Source organism: Galeopterus variegatus, unplaced genomic scaffold (genome assembly GCF_000696425.1).
Source record: "Galeopterus variegatus unplaced genomic scaffold, G_variegatus-3.0.2 Scaffold9800, whole genome shotgun sequence".
Classification (NCBI taxonomy): Eukaryota; Metazoa; Chordata; class Mammalia; order Dermoptera; family Cynocephalidae; genus Galeopterus; species Galeopterus variegatus.
In genome coordinates, this window is record NW_007735911.1 from 28,212 (window position 1) to 49,810 (window position 21,599).

Here is a 21,599-nt window from a genome sequence, read left to right on the forward strand (position 1 = left end):
CATACATAAACAACATATTAAATAAACAATAATATAAATATCTTTATAGTCATCAGGCTTGCTTATCTCTGAGGTGTCAGTGTGCCTTAGTTGCTAAAATTTATAATACTCTCCGAGTCTGTTTAAGCAATATTTTATCATCTAGTCTCATATGCTTCTATATTTGGCATGTCCCCTATTGATTCTTGCTGTTGTTTATTGACTTCCATTTGTTTAAACTCACTGTTGCCAATGAACAGGAGAACACACAGGAGCTAGAGAGTACTTTACTAATCTTACTTTCCATGATTCAGTCTAAAGCAGGTTAAAAATAATGCTTCCTTCCCTATCCTAAATGATGCTTTTGTGGGCATTCATGATTTTAAATCACTAAGTATCTTAGTCCATTCCTCCTGATATAATAAAATACCTTAGACTGGGTAATTTATAAACAGCAGAAATTTATTGCTCACAGTTCTGGAGGCTGAGAAATTTAAGATGAATGTGCCAGCAGTTCTGGTGCTGATAAGAGCTCTCTCTGCTACCACATTGGTGTCTGCCTGTGGTGTTCTCATGGTGGAAGAGGCAAAGGGATGAATGCTGCATCTTCAAGCCCCTTTTTAAGGACACTAATCCCATCATGAATCCTGTTTTTTAAACCATCATCTTAGGGTTTAAATTCTAACATATGAATTTGGGGAGGGAAACCAACATTCAGACCATCACATGCAGATAAGTATAGATAGTCTTCAGTCATATGAAAAAACTAAAGAACAAAGTAACCCAAGAAAGTCATTCAAAAATGAGTCATCGAAGTCCATAGGAAATACATAAACTATAATTGCCGAACTTTAAAAAAAAAAAAATCTAACATGTATTACTAACAAATCTAAGATTAATTTTTTAAACCTGGTCTCTGCAAAGTAAGACAAAATTTTTAAAAATCCTTAAACTTTTTTGAATATTTATTTTCTGGAGAAAGATGAAGTCATCAATAAAAGATGGCTCCTAATAAAAGGAATGAAAATTTCTCCTCTGAATATTTTGACTTTCTATGTCAACATTATTTCAAAATGTGAATTGTTGAGTCTTTGACATTATATAATATTAATTACTGTGAACAAACATCTTATTTATATAGAAAACTATAACACAGTGGAAGAAACTTTATAACAGTGATAGTGTTCAGAGCCAATATTCAGTTTTCATTCTCTGGTGCATTATATCCATTTAAATACATAAAACACCTTGTTTAAATAAACATTAGATCTATATTTGTATGGCTCGGTTCATTGACTGAAATTAAAATACAAAATGTATCTTGACTGAGATGTTTTTATTAAAATTCAAAAATATCAACTGTTTTCAGAGAAATACAGTAAGCTAAAAAATTTTTTTTAGATATTAATGTTCTTGTGAATTTTACATGCTCCTTTCAACACTCTTATTGTAAGAAACTAAAGTAATAAGAGGTGTACAAAATTTGAAACATTTCAGATTTTAAATATTTTGTTCCATTTTAGGCTATACCTCAGATGCTATGATCACTATTGCTATGAAAGAAATACAGAGTATTTTTGAAAACAGCGTAAAAAGAGGTTGATTATCAATGCTAGGTGAAGGTATAATTTATTGTGCATATAACTAAATGCTACCAAAATATTTACTGTCCATGAAAAATTCTTTGATAAGTTTTGTGGACTTCAGCAAGTCACAGGAAATCTCACTGTGTTCCTCTTTCCTCCAAAACATAAAGCCAACTTCACCACATTATAATTTTTTTCATAGGGTAAAATTTGAGATTCAGAATTATAATCAGGATTGATGGTATTTTATTTTAAAAATTCTCTGACAGTCCTGATCAATCTTCGTAGGTCTAGTTCAGTCCTTATTGAAACTAGATTATGTCCAATCCCCTAAATAAGTAAACTTTAAGAGAAATCTAGTAGAATTTCTAATTTTTGAAAAATATTTCAGTCATCTCCTCATGCAAATAAAATAGACATAGACATGAACAGGTTAAAGGAGGAAGAATGTTCTTGATATACCTAAACAATATCTTATGAACTAAAGTTTTTATGGCTCATCCTGTGTAGATGAGTCTATAAAAGACAATAATAACTGATAAATTATAATTTTTCCAGTAGAAGATATCTGAGAAGCACTAGAAACAACTAAACCAGAAAAGCTGAAATGGCCTGCAGCAACCCCAGAAAGCAGAAGACAGACTGTTGTAGACAGAGCACACACTCACTAACAGCAGGATGACAAGTAGATTACACTTCATGATATTTAGTGACATTAACAGTCATGCATCAGGACTTCGATATTCATCCCCAACTTCCCCATTATTCAAACACATAGATGTACACACACACTCACACTCTTGCACTTATACAAATCCAAACAACCTTTCTACAGCCAGGATATTTTTAAGTAAACCACATGAAACAAGATAACTTAGAGATTGTCTGAGCCCACCAAAGCAATTGCTTGTTTACCTTCTTCCCTAAATGTAGGATAAATGTTCCCTAGGTGTCCCCCTGGTATCTTTATTATAGCTTCCTGAAAAATAATCTGAAACAGACTGCTTTTATAGACTCATATTTTATGACAATGAAACTTAGCCCTATTATGGAAATATACAGAAGAAGAAATGTTATAGAAATACATTAAACACAGTTGAAGAAATCATGCTGAGACTACACTACTGTGCTCACCTGGAACCAAACCTAAAACACTACCCATTTGACACCACTGAACACATCTATGGGAAAATTTCTCTCCTTTCAAAAGCTACTCTAGAGAATTAGAAGAAGCAACTGTTCTATCAGATGCCTAGATATCAATATGGGGATATGAGAAAAATGAAAAAGTCAAGGAAACATGTCACCTCCTAAAGGAATACAATAATTCTCCAGTTTCAGACCCACAAGAAAAGAAAATCTATGAAGTGTCTGAAAAGGAATTCCAAATAATAACCTTGAGGAAACTCAATAAGATACAAGAAAATGCAGAATAATAGCAGATTTCTCAACAGAAATCTTACACACCAGAAGAGAGTGGGATGATACACACAAAGTGCTGGGGGGAAAAAACCTGCAAGCCAAGAATAGAAACTCAATAAGATACAAGAAAATGCAGAATAATAGCAGATTTCTCAACAGAAATCTTACACGCCAGAAGAGAGTGGGATGATACACACAAAGTGCTGGGGGGAAAAAACCTGCAAGCCAAGAATACTTTGCCCAGGAAAGCTATTCTTCAGAAATGAAAGAGAAACAGTGTCATTCCCAGACAAACAAAACTTCAGGAATTCATCACCACTAGACTGTCCTTACAAGAAATCCTCAAGGAATTCTTACATTTGGAGGCAAAAGAACTGCAACTACCATCACGATAACCCATGAAAGAATAAAACTCACTGGTAGAGTAGATATGCAAATGAGAAAGAGAAAGAAATGATATCACTACAAAAAACCACCAAAAGGCAAAGACAAACAGTAAAAGGGAAAGGAACAATATATATATATATATAACAATTATAATAAAAACATATATATATATATATATATATATATATAACAATTATAATAAAAATTAACAAAATCTCAGGAGTAAGGCAATATCTTTTCATAACAACCTTGAATAAAAATGGGTTAAATTCCCCATTTAAAAGATATAGACTGGCTGAAGAGATTAAAAAACAAAACCCAACTATATACTGCCTACAAGAAACACAATTCAACTGTAAAGACATACATACATAATATGTGAAGGGATGGAAAAATATATTTTATACAAATGGAAATCAAAAACAAGCAAGAATAGCTAAACTTATATCCTATAAAGCAGACTTTAAACCAAAATCTGTAAAAAGAGAAAAAGAAGAACATAATTTAATGATAACAGGATTAATTCAGCAAAAGGATATAAAAATTTTAAATACATATGTACCCAACATCAGAGCACCCAGATATATAAAGCAAATATTATTGTATCTAAAGGGAGAAATAAAATGAAAAATAAGGGGAGAAATAGACACCAATACAATAATCGTTGGGAACTTCAACACCCCTCTCTCAAAACTGGAGAGATCATCTAGATAAAAAGTCAGGATATTCAGGGTCTTTTGTGGTTTCATATGAATTTTATGATTTTTTATTTTTTATTTTTTTTTGCTATTTCTGCAAAGAATGTCATTAGTACTTTGATAGAGATTGCACTGAATCCGTAGATTGCTTTGGGTAGTGAGGTCATTTTTACAATATTAATTCTTTTTTGTAAGGTTTTTGTCTGATTTTGGTATCAGGGTTATGCTGGTCTCATAGAATGAGTTTGGGAGAATACTCTCTGTTTTGATTTTTTTGTAATAGTTTGAGAATTAGTATCAATTCTTCTTGAAAAGTTTGGTAGAATTCATTAGTGAAGCCATCTGGTCCTGGGCTTTTATTTGCTGGGAGACTGCTAATTACTGATTCAACCTCTTTACTCATTATTGGCCTGTTCAGGTTTTCTACTTCTTCTTGGTTCATCTTGGTAATTTGTGTGTGTTAAGAAATTTATCCATTTCCTCCATATTTTCTGATTTGTTGGCATATTAGTTTCTAATGTTGCTTATAATAGTTTCTAATGGTTCTTTGTATTCCTTCATGATAAAAACTGTCAACAAATTAGGTATAGAAGGATAGTATCTCAACATAATAAAGTCAATATATGACAAATTCACAGCTAACATCATACTGAAAGGGGAAATGTTAAAAGCTTTTCCTCTAAAAACAGGACCAAGACAAGGATGCCCATTCTCACCACTCTTATTTAACATAGTACTGAAAATTCTACTAAGAGCAATCAGTCAAGACAAAGAAATAAAGGGCATCCAAATTGGAAAATACAAAATCAAATTGTCCCTGTTGACAGGTAATATGATCTTATATATAGAAAAACCTAAACTCCACCAAAAATCTCTTATAACTGATAAACAGATTAGTAAAGTTGTAGGATACAAAATCAACATACAAAAATTAGTAGCATTTCTACAACAACAGCAAAGTAGCTGAAAAAGAAATCAAGAAAGCAATCCCATTTACAATAGCTACCAAGAAAAAAAGTATCTAGGAATAAATTTAACTGAGGAGGCAAAAGATGTCTACAATGAAAACTACAAAACACTGCTGAAAGAAATTAAAAAGGACACACAGGACACACACACACACAAAGTGAAAAGATATTCTGTGTTCATGGATTAGAAGAATTAATATTCTTTGTATTTCTGTGGTATCAGTTGTAATGCCTTCTACTTCATTTCTGATTTTTGATATTTGGGTCTCTTCTCTTTTTTTCCTACTCTAGCTAAAGGTTTGCCAAATTTTGTTTCTCATTTTGAAAAACCAGCTTTTCATTTTGTTGATCTCTTGCATCTTTTTTCAGTGTCTATTTCAGTTAGCTCTGCTCTGATCTTTATAATTTCTTTTTGTCTACTAGTTAAGGGATTGTGGAAATTTCAAAGCTGTGTAGTGTAATGCCCCTAGCTTGGTGCTTTCTGCTCAGGAAAAGTACAGGCCAATATCTCTGATTAATGTGGAAGAAAAATTAGGCAAACAGAATACAACAGCACATCAAAAAGATTATACACCATGATCAATTAGGATTCATCATGGGTGCAAGGATGGTTCAACATATGCATATCAATAAATGTGATACACTATGTCAACAAAATAAAGGACAAAAACCATATGACCTCAATAGATGCAGAAAAAACTTTGATAAAATTCAGCATTCCTGAGCAGAAAGTACCAAGCTGAGCACATTACACTACCTGACTTTGAAATATACTACAAAGCTATAGTAACCAAAACAGCATAATACAGGTATAAAAACAGACACATGAACCAATGGAACAGAATAGAAAACCCAGAAATAAATCCAAATGTCTAAAGCTAACTGATCTTTGACAAACATGCCAAGAACATGCACTGGGTAAAGGACGGCCTCTGCAATAGATGGTGTTGGAAAAACTGGATGTCTATATGGCAAAGAAAGAAACTAGTCCCCCATCCCTCATAACATACCAATATCAAGTCAAAAAGGATTATAGACTTAAATATAAAACCTGAAACTATAAAACTACTAGAAGAAAATGTAGGAGAAATACTTCAAGACATTGGCCTGGGCAGAAATTCTATGGAAAAGGCTTCTAAAGCACAGGCAAAAAAAAATCAAAAATAGACAAATGGAATTACACCAAACTAAAAAGCTTCTGCACAGCAAAAGAAACAATCAACAGAGTGAAGAGACAACCAGTTGAATGGGAGAAAATATTTGCAAACTATGCATCTGACATGGGACTAATATCCAGAATATACAAGGAACTTAACTCAATAGCAAAAAACCCCAAATAATCTGATTTTAAAATGGGAAAAATGACCTGAATAGACATTTCTCAAAAGAAGACATACAAATGTCATACAGGTATGTGAAAATTTCTCAACATTGCTAATCATCAGGGAAATGCAAATCTAAACCACAATGAAATAGCTAGCATCTCATACCTGTTAGAATGGCAAAAAATAACAAATTTTGGCAAGGATACAGAGAAAGTGGAACTCTTCAACACTGTTGGGGAAATGTAAATTAGTACAATTATGGAAAATTGAATGGAAGCTCCTACTAAAAATAGAACTACCATATTGTATTAGTCCTTTTTGTGCTGCTATAACAGAAATACCGGAAACTGGGTAATTTATAAAGAACAGAGGTTTATTTGGCTTACAATTCTGGGACAGCTTCATCCAGCATGGGCCTCAGGCTGCTTCTACTAATGGCAGCAAGTAGCAGGCAGCTGGCAGTAGGTACAAGCAGATCACATGGTGAGAGGAAGCAATAGAGAGAGAGGAGGTGCCAGGGTCTTTTTTAACAACCAGCTCTCATAGGAACTAACAGAGTGAGAACTCACTCATGACTCTCCCTCCCCCAGGGAGAGCATTAATCCATTCATGAGGGATCTGCCCCCATGTCTCAAATTGCCACATTGGAGATCAAATTTCCATGAGTTCTGGGAGGATAATACATCCAAATGCCATCATTCTGCCCCTGGCCTCCCAAAACTCATGTACCTCTCACATACAAAATATAATCATTCCATCCCAACAGTCCCAAAAGTCTTAGTTTGTTCCAGCACCAACTTAAAAGTCCAAAGTCTCATTGAGAACAAAAGCAAAAGTCCTTCCACCTGTGAACATGTAAAAGCAAAACCAAATTTATCTACTTCCAAGATACAATGGTGGAAAAGACATTGGGTAACATTCCCATTCCAAAAGGGTGGAATAGGCCAAAAGAAAGGAGAAACAGGCTCCAAACAAGTCCAAAACCCAGCAGGGCAGACATTAAGTCTTAAAGCTCCAAAATAATCTTTGACTCCAAGTCCTGCATCCTGGGCACAATTGGGCATCTGGACTCCCAAAACCTTGGGCAGGCTCACTCCCACAGCTCTGTCAGGCACAGCCCAGTGGGCTTCACTGGTGCCTGTGGCTTTTCCAGGCCAATGTTATATGTTGTCAGTGGCCCTGCAGTTCTGGGGTCCTGGTAGCAGCCCCACTGCATTATCTCTACAAGACATTTCCCTGGTGGGGGCCGTCTGTGGGGGCTCTGACCCCACTTTCCTGCTCAGCATTGTTCTAGTAGATGGCCTCTGCAGTGGCTCCACCCTTGCAGCAGGTCTCTGCCTGGGCCCCAACGTTTTTCCATACATCCTCTGGGATCTGGGTGGAAGCTGCCGTGCCTCCACTGCTCTCATGTCCTCCTGGCCTGCAGATTTAACACAATGTGTATGTCACTGAGGTTTCAGGCTTCTACTCTCCAGAGCTGCTGTACAAACCACACTTGGGGCTGCTCCAGCCAGAGCAGCTGGGATACAGGGAGCAGGTTCCTGAGGGCAGCTGTGCCCCAGGTCTGTCTTCAGGGACAACTCATTCCTTCTAGGCCTCAGGGCCTGTGATGGGTGGGGCACCCTTCCAGACTTCTCAAATGCCTTTAGGGTTTTTCTCTCTTTGTCTGCTATTAGCATCTGGCTGCCTCACCAGGCTAATATCTTTAGCAACCAGTTTATCTGCTTCACCCTTGCATTTTTCTCTAGCTCTCCATTTCTCTACCTCATGGCTAGGCTGCAAATTTTCCAAATTTTTACACTCTGCTTCTCTTTTAAATTCAGGCTTTACATTATGCCTTTGCTGCCATAACTCAGAGTAAGCTGTTAAAAGTAACCATGCAGCTTCTTAATGCTTTGCTGCTTAGAAATTTCTTCTGCCAAGCATCCTGGTTCACAACTCTTAAGTCCCACTTTCCACAAAGTCCAAGGGTATGGACACAATGCAGCCAAGTTCCTTGCTATGGTGTAGCAAGGGTGATCTTTTGTCCAATTCCCAATAAGTTCTGCATGGTCTCTACTGTCCACATTTCTATGAGCATTCTGGTCACAGCCATTTAACCAATCTCTAAAATGTTCCAAACTTTCCCTCATCTTTTTGTCTTCTTCAAAGTCCTCCAAACTCCTCCAACCTTTGCCCATTACCCAATTCCAAAGTGGCATCCACATTTTCCGGTATCCATATAGCAACATCCCATTCCTTGGTATCAATTTTCTGTTTTAGTCCATTTTGTGTTACTATAACAGAAATACCTGAGACTGGGTAATTTATAAAGAAGAGAGGTTTATTTGGCTTACGATTCTGGGACAGCTGTATCTGGCATGGGCCTCAGGCTGCTTCTACTCATGACAGAATGCAGCAGGCAGCCAGCAGCAGGTACAAGCAAATCACATGGTGAGAGGGAGCAGAGAGAGAGGAGGTGCCAGGGTCTTTTTAAATAACCAGCTCTCACAGGAACTAATAGAGTGAGAACTCACTCATTACTCCCCCCTCTCCCAGGGAGAGCATTAATCCATTCATGAGGGATCCATCCCCACAATCCAAACTGCCACATTGGAAATCAGATTTCCATGAGTTCTGGGAGGACAATACATTCAAACTCCATCACATATGATCCAGCAATCTCACTGCTGGGTATTTACCCAAAGGAAAAGAAATTAGCATACTGAAGACATATCTGCATCCCCATGTTTTTTGCAGAACTATTTACAATAGCCAAGACAAGGAATCATCCTAAGTGTCCAACAACAGATGAATGGATAAAGAAAATGTGGTATACATACACAATGGAATACTACTCAGCCATAAAAAAGAATGAAATCCTGTCATTTGCAGGATTAAGTGAAATAAGGCAAGCACAGAGAGATAAGTCGTTTATGTTCTCATTCATATATAAGATCCATAAAAAAATTAAGTTGAACTTTAAGAAGTAGAGATTAGAGCTGTGGCTGTTAGAGGCTGGGATGGGGAGGGAGGGAAAGTTAGAAGTTAATGGGCACAAAATTACAGCTAGATACAAAACATTAGTTCTAGTAGTGTGCAGTAGTGATTAGGCATATATAATTAACAATAATTTATTGTATGTTCTCAAATGACTAGAACAGAGGGGCTTATATGTTCTCATCACAAAGAAATGATGAATATGGTAACTACCCTGATTTGATCACTACACATTGTATACATGTATTGAAATATAAATCTGTTTCCCATAAATAGGTATAATCAATACTTTTCAATTAAAAAGTAAATTCCTTAAAAAAAAGGATTCATAACAACTTTATGAAATACCTCATGTACTATTCATCTCATTTTATAGATGGTTTTAAAAGGTTCAGAGAGGTTAAGAGAAGCTCCTAGGGTTTTTAGATTAATCGTGAATAGAACCAGAACTAGGGTCCAGGTCATCTAATAGTCTAGATAAAAATCCAAATTGATCATATGATATTTTGTATTTGCATTTATATTGACAAAATGGGTAATTGTCAAAAGATTAAGAGAAGAGCTAAAACTAAAATTAATATTTAACCGTTTTTTTCAATATGTGTCATATTGTGGGGGGGGAAGAAGAGGGTTAATAAATATATTTCCTTACTTTTCATAAAAACATTCAGGAAAAGAGATAACAGAAGATCCAAATGTAATGGAAACCAATATTAATCATCTAAAAGCTTTCATATTGCAAAAGGGATTTTTAACTTACATGGGTGGGATGTTGAAACAGAAAGAAACTTGTCACTCATCCCTCATGGAATCCCCTTAGCTAAGACCTCCAGGGCTCAGTAGCTAAGAAGCTTAAGGCAGCTGCCACCACCACCCCTTGCCATACTCTGGAGGGGTATGTGCTTTTGGAATTTGCCAAAGCCATATAGCATCTAATATCTCCCATAGGTACATTTCTGTCTACCTCCACCCATTCTGGAACCAAACTTTTCTGTAAAGTAATACAGCTAGGGCTGAAAGTAGAACTGGTTGTGCAGGGGCTTCCTAGGACAATGGAATTGAAGTAAAAAAGGGCGGGACAAGAAGAGCCAAGAGAACAGCATTTCTGGGGATTTGTGGTTTTTCATATATAGCTTTTAGAAAGCATATTTAATAAACTGCTGCAAACTATCCTTGATCTATGGAACCATGTATTCCAACTATGAGAGAAAGTATTGGTTACTGATTCAGAGTGCATATCACATCCTGCCTGATAGAAACCCAGCCTCTAAGGATTTTTCACAGCTGGTGAAGTAACTGATCCTTGTAAGGTCATGTTCTTCTAGGTGATGTGGGGCATCATGAGACCAGTCAATCTTATGGCCTGGAGACTATTGCATCACTTCTTTTCTTGTAAAACAAGTTCCATCATCGGTAGCAATGATATGTAAAATATCAGGACAGAGAGTAAGAGCTCAGCAAATGCAAAGAAAGTGATACTGGGAGAAGCATAATAGAGGGAAGTCCATATTCAAAAATAATTGTCTATTTCATGAGGACAATTCTCTACCCCTTCCATGAAGAAAGGGAAAGAATACTATTACAATTTTACCAGAAATCTTATTCATCCATTTTGAAGAGACAGGGGGACGGGGGCGCTCGTCTGATCCAAGGGCCCTGAACCGAGGAGTGGTGGAGTTTGGGAAGCAGCAGCTCGGGGTTCGGCAGCAGCAGCCCCGTGGGCAGAAGTTCTGGGGAGGGGGCGCTTAGTACGGGTGGGAGGTCCTGCACTTTGGCTTCTCACTCGGTCCTGCTTCGACAGTGCACATGTCTCAGCCTGTCAGAAATAGGAAGGTCGTTGATTACTCACAGTTTCAGGAATCTGATGATGCTGATGAAGATCATGAAAGAGATTTGGGGCCTCCTGCTAAGAAAATTCCATCACCTCCCCGAGAAGCCAAAGATACGAGGCGATCTGGAAAGAGTTCACAGGAGAGTAGTGAGGATTCAAGAGAAAGACGTGAAGACGAAGAAGGATGATTCTCACTCAGCACAGGACAGCGGGGATGAAAAAGATTATAAAAATGTGCGCTGGCAACGGCAGGCAGCATCTAGAGCAACTTCTGCACAGAGCAAGATGCTCACGGCAGGTGTGGGCAGCGAGGGAGAGCAAGAGGAGGAGGCACCGCTCCAGGAGAAGGATGGCGGCAGCCATGAAGGCCTCCTCATGGAAGACGGTGATGATCGTGACTATGGCAGTTCCAAAAAGAAACACAGAAAGATGGTTAAGACGTCCAAACCTGACAGAAAAGAAATGCCCAAGCCAAGGCTAAAGGCCACAGTGACACCAATTCTGGTGAAAAAGGGAATGTGGGTCGCCCCATAGCTTCAAAGGCATCAAAGGAAAAGACCCCTCTCCCAAAGAAGAAGATGGGGAAACAGAAAGCCCCCCAGAAAAGAAAGCATCTGCAAGGCCCCCACCCGAGAAATCTGAAGATGAAGCCCAGCTTGGGGAGGATTAAAAGTGCTGATGGTTCGGGGAGAGATTTTATTAATAAAAGAAAAAAGAAGGGAAAAAAGAACTTAAGATAGAACATGGATTTTGGCTATGGCTTGACTCATGGACTTTCAGTGTATTTTTCCATTTGTTGAAAATAACATTCTCTCTCTTTTTTAAAGAAAACCATTGTATGTTTAAGTGTTTGAGTTACCTTTTTGTTGGTCTTCTCTTTGCCACTATCCCCACCCCCCACTCACGAAAGTCATGTCAAATGAATCCCTAGATTGACTGCTTCATCTTTTTATTTTTAATGGAAGGTGTACACAGTTGTAAAGCAATAAGATTTGAGATTAACACTATGGGAACTTTGCTTTTCGCTAACAATACTTTCTAGGTTTTAGTTAAAAATGACCGCTTTTTTTTTTTTTTAAAAAAAAGGAAAAGTTCTATTGATGTACAGTCAAGCTAGGCACCTATAATTACTGCATGTTATCAAATGACTAGGAGAAATGTCCTCAACACAAATAAATGATTATGTTTTGTAATAATGAATATGCTAATTACCCTAATTTGATCATCACACATTGTAGAGAGGTTTTTTGTTTGTTTTTATTTTTGACGGCTGGCCGTGTACACAAGTATCGCTATTCATCTCCCTACACCACAAATATGTATAATCAGTTACACTTCAATTAAAAAAAAAGGTTTGCTGGTCTCCCCCCCCAAAAAAAAATAAAAAATAAAAATGAATGCTTCTTTCTCTACCAGGACATTAAAAAATTTAACTGTCATCTAATATGAGTTTATATTGTCTATATAAATGTCTAAAAAATATCAAGACTTTAAATTTCCACTGATGAGGCAGGTAGGAGATAAACATGAATTCTGAATTATTAAAATCTGAAATCTGGTCTAGGCAAGGAATTGCATCTTCTCAGGGTCTCAGCATTAGTCACTGTTGGCAGTTTGGGTCCTCAGCTGGGACAGAAGCCAGCGTTGGTGAAGGGAAATCCACGTTATTGAACCCATGTGCTTATATAACTCCTCCCTGCCACCATGGCCAGGTGTTCATGAGCCCATTGAGCAAACACTGGGGAAGCAGGGCAAAGAGGCCACAGACGGGTCATCCTATAGCCCTACTACTGATAGTCTCTCCTGCAGTGGGTGATCATGGAGAGCATTCATATGGGCACAGAAACTCTCCTGTTCTGCCTATGCCAACGAGTGAGCCACATACCTCTTTGCAGACTGTTTATCACTGAATCTCTCGTTTATTTCAAGGCCTTCCAGTTCCAAACTGTAGCCATTAGCAATGAATACATGCAGATGCACTCCAGATACGGTAAACAAAAACAGATACACTGCCCAAATTTCTTCCCTTTAGGAGACTTTCCCTTCCCTTTTTTTTCAGGGCCCAGAAGAGTCTACTTTAGTTAACCAAAACATTGGTTAACTGGTCATAAGGAACTTCCATGAGCTCTTAGTTGTGGATTGAGAGAAAGATAGCAATGTATCAGAAGTAGGTGCCGCGGAGGTCTGAGTTCCCTACACATGCAACATATTTTGCATATCAGATCTGTTTGACTTTGATGGCCTACATACCAGTGTTTCTTGATTACATACAGCACTTGCACATACCACACTATTTCTCAGTAGATCTTATAACATCTCCGCTCAGAATGAATATCTAAAGTCTCATAATCACTTGGTGTCCCAGATCAGTTGTTCAGTCTCTGCAAGAGACCTGTAGCAAGCTAAGAGCCATTTTCCAATAGCTATTTGACAAAAAGGAAATAGATTTCCTGCACACCCCTAGAATTCTGAACTGTGATTGTCAGTTGGGCTTTCTGGAGACTCCATACAGCACAGGGATCTGGCACTCTCAAGCATCATTACACAACCCCAACAGCAGAGCTGCTTGCCCTCAACAGTCCCAGCTGCACAGCTGCCTCTTGCTCTAAACTTCAGTCAAAATGGGCAGCTTTATGAATCACTCTGTGAATGGGTTGAAGTAGCATTCTCAAATATGGCATATATTGTCTCCAAAATTTAAAGAGACAAGAGTTGAGCCTCTTTCATAGAGATAGATGTTTCCAGGTGCATTAACTTACGTTTCACCTTTAAGAGGCTATCTTGGCATGCTGGAGACCACTAAGCCCCTAGAGATTTTACATGGCACATCCATCCCTGCAGGGGCCAAGCAAGCACATTAAGTTGAGATTTGATAGGAATCCACATCTTGTGCCATTTACCTTGGCCATTCCCCCAGAGGTGCAATATTGTTTTTGATTTACAGTATTAGTAGGGTGGCACATTCAGGAGATTCAGCCCGTCCTACATTACAGTCCTCACTCATTGGGTCAGTGAGCCAACCGTTGCTCTCTACCACCCTGCTACTCTAACAATGCATTCTCCCCACTAGGTCCCGTGTGAACTAAAGTGTGGCCAATATACTCCCTTAAGTCCCTACTCTGGTGAACCACAGTGGCATTTTATTTTCCCAAGGATTTGAGTAATCTCAGTCTCCTAATAGTCTGAGTGTGTGTGTGTGTGTGTGTGTATCTTCAGCATATAAAGACTAGGTAAATGGCCACAGGTCCCTTTGGGAATAATCAAGGTAGAAGAGGGGGCCTTAGGAGAAGTATTAATAGTAGAAACTTGTGATGGTATTGCAACGTCTTTCCTGTAGGTAATCCATCATCTCTAGGCTCTACCGGACTTTGAGTCTGGGAACAAACTCAGATCAGGAAATTAGACGAGGTACTATGACTTCATTATTGTGACTTATGTCAGGTGTCTGTTCTCCATACTTAGAGTATCGTTTTTGGATATGCATATCAAGTAATAATCAGTAGGCTGCTCATGCAGATATACATGAGTCTTAGGTAGACTGTGATTCCTAAGGGTCAAATCACCCAATTAATGCTTTGGCCCTGTTACTTATTATGGTATCCATATTCATTTTGTGCCCTGGTGTATAAGAGCTGTGACATAGCCCTGTATCTCTGGGATTCCCTCATCCCATTGAAATCAGGCAGTCCATTTCAATTATGGCCTCGTTCACTGTCCTCTCCAGCTTTCAGAAAGCAGTTACGATAGACCCTCCCAAGGGTGTCCGTGCTTCTCTCTCCAATGTATTTCTCAGTGCTTTGGTGAAGGAAGTATTTTTGGAAACTTCCTGGACTGCACTTGCATGCTCCCTTGTTATTTGGGGTATAGAGTAATGGGGTGAATTTATGGATAACTTATAATGAACTCTCAATGTTTCATTTCCTCTTGGTGTAAGTCAAGATAAAACAGATTGTACAATAACTATCCCTATTCTCAGTGGTTTAAAACATTAAAGGTTTATGTTTCATTCACACCACTTGACCAATGCAGGTCAGCAAGGAGATTCCAATACTGTAGTCTTCAGTGAACCAAGCTGATGAAATAGCCACCATACTGTACATTACCTGTCACTGTGGAAGAGGGAAGAAATGCTCTGGAAGTGTAGCATCAGCAGTTAAATGCCCTGGCCTGTAAATAAAGTGTGTCATGTTCTCTTAGAGATTATTGAGCAGAACCAGTCACAACCTCCAACCCCCATCCCCCCCAAAGCAACAAGAGAGCATGGAAGTGGAGTCCTGTGATGTTCCCAGGAAAGGACTGGAAATACTTGTTCACGAATATTAGAGACCACTACACTCTCCATTTCACCAGGCAAGTCTGGCACCCCATTTTCATTTGTTGAAATTTCTGTTACTTGAGCAGATCTTCAGTGCTGACCTCAGGTGCTCAGGCTAACACACTGAATCCACAACTCTGGTAAGTATAACCACCTAAATAAGTTTTGCCCACACTAATAAGTTTCTTCCTACCTCATCAGCACCCTTAGAATTCATTCCCAGGTTTCTATAAAGGTAAATTAGCAATATCTTGAAATTTTGGTTTATAGCTATTGTCTTCTGCTTCCAATTTTGTAATTGTTTTTCTGGAACATTCTAGAATCTGACTCTAATGTGGGCTTGATGGCAATGAGGGGTGGACATAAAGAGAATTAGTATCCCTTTGTAGGTAACTGCCTTGGGTAAAAACTTTGCAGGATCTTTAAGCAAAAGTGGCACTAGCTTCATCTGAGAGAAAAGACTTGATGGTAGAGAAGCTCCTTGGGACTTGGCGATTCACAGAACCCAGATTCATTCATATCTAGCAATTGTCCCTATCGCATTCTTAAAGTCACAGTCTTTCCTAATCACATCTTAAATTTCACATAAAAGATCTGGTGAAGCTGTGAATTTAAACTGTGTGGAAATTAGGCAAATTACAAGATCATACTCTGTCATGTTTTTAGCTACATCAACTCTGGGTCTACAAGAGAAGAGCTTCTTAGAACAATCATAGAAGGTCTCAGGTCCTGAGCTCATACCATGAAATCAAAACTTAAAACCCAACCCAGAACATTTTATTCTTTCTTTAAACTCCTTATTACTTCTGGAAGTAGCCAACTAACCGACCGTGCAGGTATTTCTTAGTCCTATAATAATGGTTTATGATAGCAGCTATATTATATGACAAAGGCTTGCCTTAAATAGCTCCTTCCTTCCAGGAAACATTGGGTGATCATTTAAGAGATAGTTTTTCTACTTATTCAGTTGGCCACCAGGATCTCATTTTTTACTGGCAATGAGGCCATTGCTGCCTTCGAGGCCAACCCAGGTGAGATAATAGCCTCAAATTCCAATATTTATGTGTCTGTTTTATGGAACTGGTTTTCAGTTCACTCAAGGTATTTCACACAGAAAAGAAGTTAGATACTTAAAATTCTACTGGAATTAATGGAAGAGTGGAAGTCACGGGATTGCCACCAGACTGCAAGGCCATTCCATGCAACTGCTATCTAAATATCAGAAACATGTTGCTGTCATTCTGAAGTCAGAATAAATCTGGAAACTGGTGCAGCTGTCATAGCTGACCATTCCACCAGAGAGGGGCATGTGCAGTCTAGCCTTTGAAAAAAATGTCTGCCAGAGCCTGTCCATCAATATCACTGTCATGGAAAGAGGAACCCCCACCTCACGTCCACTTTCCAAATTTCATGCAAGCACATTTTTTTGGAATATATTTAACCCTAAGTGGAAAGACAATATAAAAAAACACAGATTTTATTTTGCTCTTCTAAGTTAATTTATAGCAAAATGCAATTCCCATAAAAATCTCCCTCTTTTTTTTTTGGATCTCCAATAATTGATTTTTTCTTTTGGATAAACAAATGAGTGAGAATATCTATGAAAAAAGAATAATAAAAGGAGATTATGTGCTCAGAAATAAAAATACATTGTAAATTTTTATCAACACACAGTGTGATATTGTGAGATAGATCAGTGGAAAAAATAACGATAATCCGGAAAGAAAGCAGTATACATAATAAGGTAGTAGGGGGATGACAATGGCCTCACAAATCAGTGAGAAAAGCAACCATTGTTAAATGAGCTACCAAAACAACATTTCGCTGTTTGTAACAACAAGAATGAAAAGTCAAGATTCAGACATTACTTTATAATATATCTTAGAATCTATATTCTTTAAATAATTATATGTAAAATTATAAGCTAATAAAAATGGAAAATTATATAGGTAAATACAATTTTCATGATTGATGATCTGAAGAATAAAAGGCTCTCTCCTATTTCTCGGTCACCAAGACCTGCCCTATCAGACCTCACCCATCATTCCTGGGAAGTGTCATCTTCCCCAGAGGTGGTGATGGGCAAGGGAAGGGATAGGGAATAAACCCTTTTTAATAAGACACTAGTGAAGCCCTTTGCCATTTTCTGAGGATTATTCCAACCTAGTTTAGGAAAAACCTTGCTGTCATGAAAAAAATTTAAGCATTCTTAATAAGAGTTCCAAAATCTAAGGGTTGAAACCCAAAGCTACTACTTTAAAATCAAAATCAAAATAAAGTATGAGTATCTAAGGGAAGAAGGCTTCTTGCACAGGAAGAGCAAATGAAAAGATCTAAGGTGAGTGTGGGTTTGGAAGTGTTCAAGAAACTACAGTAAGCAAGTAATGCATATTTACTTAATGAATGAATGAAGTTCCCCCAGGACAATGAGTTTGTCTCAGAGTAACATTAAGCCAATGACACTTGAATTCTTGGCACATTTTCTTAGGTAAAGTTGCTTTAAAACAAAAACTTCAATGAACAAAGAAAAAACAAACTCATTATTTTCTATTCTGCTTTGCTTGAACTTTTGGTCTGCAAACTCTTTTGAAGTTGAAATCAAACCCTAATTTGCTCTGCCTCATATTGATGCACCATTCATATCCTGGACTCCTTCCATGTTTTCAATCCGTCTCCCATTATTTCTCAACACAAGTCCTCCACTCCAGCCAACCAGGTCTATTTATTATTTGCCAAGCACACCATATTTATTTCCATCCCAAATTCTTTGTTCTTATTGTTTCTTCGAATTGGAATGTCCTTCCTCCTCCTCTCCCTGCTGTCCTGATTATCAGAAGCCTACCCACACTTCAGTCTCCGAAGATTTCACCCATTCTCTCCACAGCCTTACCTCATGGAGCTCTAAATATCTTTTTTACTCAGTAGTTTACTTATTAATAACCTTATTACTAATATTACTGTTCCATTTTAGCTTGACAAATTTTTAGTAACTTCTTTTGAATTTCAAATTGCAGAAAAGTTACAAAATATATAAGGAATTTTTTTTTTCTTGAAATACCTTGTATTTATTTGCTCAATTTCAATATAGTATAGTGGTTTCTCAGTGGTAAACTAATACACTCTTGAGAAAGAACTTTTATCATGTAAACGCTTTTGCTTATTCACAGTTCCTTTTGACTTTGGTCTTACAGTTTCTATGAATTTGCAGAGTTTCTCAGGGCAGCATTTGTTCCCCCACAACTTGGAGTGAGTTTGTTTCATATACATGGAATACAGTTAGATTCTTCAATCACATTTGCATTCCATCCTGGTATCTATCGATCTAAGTGCTTTTTATGAATATGCATAAATTAATATTTACTGTTTATGCTGTAAAAATGTATGGGTTTTGTCCAATGCAGAAGCACAGGTATCCACCATATACTTCTTTCACCCAGGTTCCTCTGTTAGTATATCACCACATTTGCACTCCTTTTCTTCATCTCATATGTGTGTGTGTGTGTGTATATATATGTATTAGAGATTAGTTATCAGAAATATGATTTTCCTGAACCATTTTAGAGTAAGGTACAGGAAAAAACAAGGATACTAAAACAAGGTTCTACATAACCAGAGTATGATCACCATATCAAGATATCATCATTGATGCAACACTACTATCCAATCTACAGATGCTATAATCTCATCCAAATTTCCTCAGTTGTCCCCAAAATACATTTTTTTTTACTTTCTGGTCGAGGATCTAATCCACAATCTCCCATTGCATTAACTGTCATGTCTCTTTAGTCTTCAATTTGAAAGTTTTTCTATTCTTCCCTGTCTTTCATGACCTTGAGAGTTTTAAAGAGCATAAACCTTTCTTTTTGAAGGATGTGCACGCTCACCCGTTTCCATCCGATATTTCCTCACATCCAAACTTAGGCCAAGTATCCTTCACAGTAATATCACAGAAATAATGCTGTGCTCTTCTCAGCACATCACAGCAGGAGGCACAGGTCAACTTCGTGTCAGGTTTCTCCATCATAAAGTCATCATTCTTCCATTTTCAATTGATAAATATTTTATAGGATGATAAATTAATTATATACACATATGCATATTTATTTATATGCAAAATATATCCAGAAAATCATTTCAATGTGTAACCAACATAAAAGTTATTAATGAGCTATTTTAAATTTGGTTTAATACTAAGTCTTCAAAATCCAGTGTGTATTTTACACTTACAGCACATCTCAGTGGGGTCTAGCTCCATTTGAAGTGCTCAGTCATCACATATGGCTAGGGGCTACCATACTTGCCAAGGAAGCTCTAAAGCACAAATGGATATTTCTTGGAGAAGTCCTAAGTTTTCGCAGTGTTTGGCAAATGAATTTTATAAAACTCTTCAGAATCCACAAATAGGCAGTTAGCCATTAAGTAAACCATTGGATTGAATATGACTGCAAAAAAGTGAAGCCCTTGACAAAAAAAAAAAAAAAAAAAAAGAGGTAGGCAAAATTTTCTTCAGACCAAACAGAGATAACAAGGAAGATTGCTGAAAGTGCTCATTATCCTTTATCAATACCCTTTTTATTCTTGTCCTCCTTCTTACCAATCCCATCTCTATTTTAAGAAAGCAGAAAAGACTCAACATTAGAAAAGATTATTTTGATGGTTTGCTCTTACACCCGTATTTGTAATTTTTTGGAGGTAAATGTAATATCAATTATGTAGTTCAATTCTTCTCATGAGTACTTTCCCTATTTGGCCATTTTCCCTAGTAGATCCATACCCCCATTTACTCTATTCTTGCATTTCTATCCTAGCCTTTCCTTTCGCCCTACAATTCTCTTTTCTAAGAATTCTTCATTCAAGAATAGGATCCAAAAATGATATACTTCTTTAGATGACACTCAAAATTGATATCCTAATACACAGAAATGACTATTATGGGAGTAATCCACAAAATGCTACTAATATTTTTAAAGTGTCTTTTTCATTTTTTCTGGCTTACAACATTTTTTCTAAGAAGTTACCTTTCAGAAATAAAGTCCAGTTCACATGGAAGGAGAGGCAATGTCACACTGTGAAAGAGCATGTGCATAGGTAGGGTGACACATTGTGGTACCATTTTTACCACAATGTACCTCACCCAGGGATTTTGGTCACTTGGTCCAGTTCTTTCCACTATGCTGATTATCTTGTCATTCCCAAGGTTAGGATGGCATGGCCCCCAGTGAGTAGGCTGCAGGAAGAGCCAGAGAGCTTTGGTGCCCTGGTTGAACCTGATGGAATGCACAAAGGCTATGGCTCCTCCCACCCACTCCAGACCCAGAAGAAGCTCTACATCAGGGGGTGTGGATGAGGCTTTCCCAGTAGGTGCACAGAGAAGCTAAGTAATGCAACCCAGAACTGCAGAGGAATTGACAACCATTGGCTGAACTTTGAGAGAGGGGAGAGAGGAAGAAAACTTCCTCCTCCATGAATGACACTAAAGTTCAGTGGTTCCATTTCTGTCTCTGTAGCGATGTCACTCATGGCCAGACTACTCTATTTTCTTGGGAACCCATGGAAAGCTCGGTAAAGAAATATCTTGTATTTGCATTCCCTTCTTTCCTAAATCTTACACTTCTCAGTGGACATTAGGAGACAGTGGAGCAATTCTTTCAAATTTCTGAGAAGAGATGATTTCCAGCCTAAAAATTTATGTCAGCTGTCATTAACTTAGCTTCCCTAGATAATAGAGCTTGAAGCAAAAGTTACAGGACCAAGATGAATTGAAGGTCTAACCTTAAAACAGCAGAAATGAATTGTTCTTCACTCCATCTGGAATGTTCTTTAGTCAAATAGAAACATGGCTCACTCCTTCATTTATTTTAAGTCTCTGCTCAAATATTCCAGGCCCTATAAGATTTCGCCACAGAAAATAACACTCCAACATCACTCTCCAACTCGCTACCCTGCTTTTTCTTTATTCAATCACATGTATGTGTGTTTATATATAGATATATCCATATATGAGGGTACTTTTAAAAGTTCTTGGAAGGATCAGTATTATCTTTTAATTCTATTTTTCCATGAACTTTTTGAAGTACTCTTGTGCATGTGTATGTATGAAATATATGAA

The 21,599-nt window shown here is 37.6% G+C and overlaps 1 pseudogene; it reads left to right on the forward strand.

Moving 5' to 3' along the window:
* The first annotated feature begins 11,120 nt into the window (after positions 1–11,120).
* Positions 11,121–11,845, forward strand: LOC103609576 (annotated as a pseudogene).
* The last annotated feature ends 9,754 nt before the right edge of the window (positions 11,846–21,599 follow it).